The following is a 1,779-nucleotide window of genomic DNA, read 5'->3' as shown; positions in this document are numbered from 1 at the left end:
ATTAGATTTGACCTGGAATAACTAAACTCAGCTTCGAGCTTTTGCCTCAAGAGTTTATGCCTCAACTGAAAAGGAGTACAATTTAAACCATAAAAGAAACCCTTTCTGGTACAAACTCAGGAACATAAATGGTGGTCTACCTTACATCTGCACTCTTTGGTGTAGATGCAACAGTTCCTCCTTTACTTAAATCAGATGGCTCAGTCACTCACTGTCCAAAAGGAAAAGGTAACCCTTTTGGCCTATGTTTTTGACAGCAAACAGAGTAATGAAAAACTTGAACTTCCTCATTCATGTTTTCCTGAGGCTAAACTAACTATGTTAGCTTTTTGATCTCGTGAAATTAAAGCTCTGTTGATAGACCCTTGATGCTTATGGAGGTGTAAACCAAATGGTATTTTTCCATTGATTTTTATTTTTTTATAAAGACAGCAGATTTCTTAGCTCCAAAGTGATCTGTTATTTTGCGCAAGTTAGCAAGAAGAGGAGCTTTTGGTTAACTTGCTCTCATCATTTATTTATTTCCTTTCCTCACTGGGCTATTTTTCCCTATTGGAGCCCTTGGGCTTATAGCATCTTGTTTTTCCAACTGGGGTTGCAGCTTGGCTAGTAATAATAATAATAATAATAATAATAATAATAATAATAATAATAATAATAATAATAATATCAGGGACAAGCTGCTCAATCTTCACTTGTAATGAAATCCAGGCATGATCAGATGTCCCGCTGGAGAACCAACCTTACTAGTTATATCGCCAGGGGAGTCAGTGTATACGAGGGTCCAAACAATTACCAGACCTGTGGGTAGCTTCATTAATGATTTGCTCACAGCCTGATTCAAAGGTAAATTCTAAAGCTCTTAAGCCTTGTCGATTGGTAGGAGCGATAGAACTTAACCACTCCCTATGGTGAGCATTAAAATCATCAACAAATACAAAATAAGCCTTTCTATCATCTTCTTGTATCTTAGCCATAATGGTAAGAAGACAATCGAAGATAGAATCATCCATGTCTGGATTCCGGTAGATCGAACACAAATAAAAGTTGTTATACCTGCCACAAACTGTTATTACCTGAATCTTATGACATCCACATTGATAGCAGGACTTATGAGAAGCAGGGTACTCAGTCCCTAATATACACAGCCATTCCCCTGGCCCTAGGGAGGGCATCACGTTTCAACATTATTGGCTTCTTAAAACCAGTTATAAGGAGCTCAGATGACTGCCTCATATTAGAAACCAGAGTTTCTGAGCACAAAAGAATATCATACTGTCTGGACGCAACTGTAAGGTATTGAATATTTGCATGAAGACCTCGAATATATATATATATATATATATATATATATATATATATATATATATATATATATATATATATATATATATATATAGTATATATATATATATATATATATATACCGTGTATATATATATATATATATATATATATATATATATATATATATATATATATATATATATATATATATATATACCGTGTATATATATATATATATATATATATATATATATATATATATATATATATATATATATATATATATATATATATATACATATATACTGTGTATGGATACATATTCTTTTGCATCTAGTTAACTGTTGAAATATTACTTGAAAATGAACGCAGGAAGCTATGTAAATATTCTCATCACATAATAACAACGATTACAGAAATTACTGGTTTGTAATTTACGACGACATTTTTGGATTGAAGATGAAAGTTGGATATGCAAAACAATTTGTATCA

This window comes from Palaemon carinicauda, chromosome 29, assembly GCF_036898095.1.
Source record: "Palaemon carinicauda isolate YSFRI2023 chromosome 29, ASM3689809v2, whole genome shotgun sequence".
In the NCBI taxonomy this organism is placed as follows: Eukaryota; Metazoa; Arthropoda; class Malacostraca; order Decapoda; family Palaemonidae; genus Palaemon; species Palaemon carinicauda.
The sequence above is the reverse complement of the archived record's forward strand: the minus strand, read 5'-3'. Positions refer to the sequence as shown.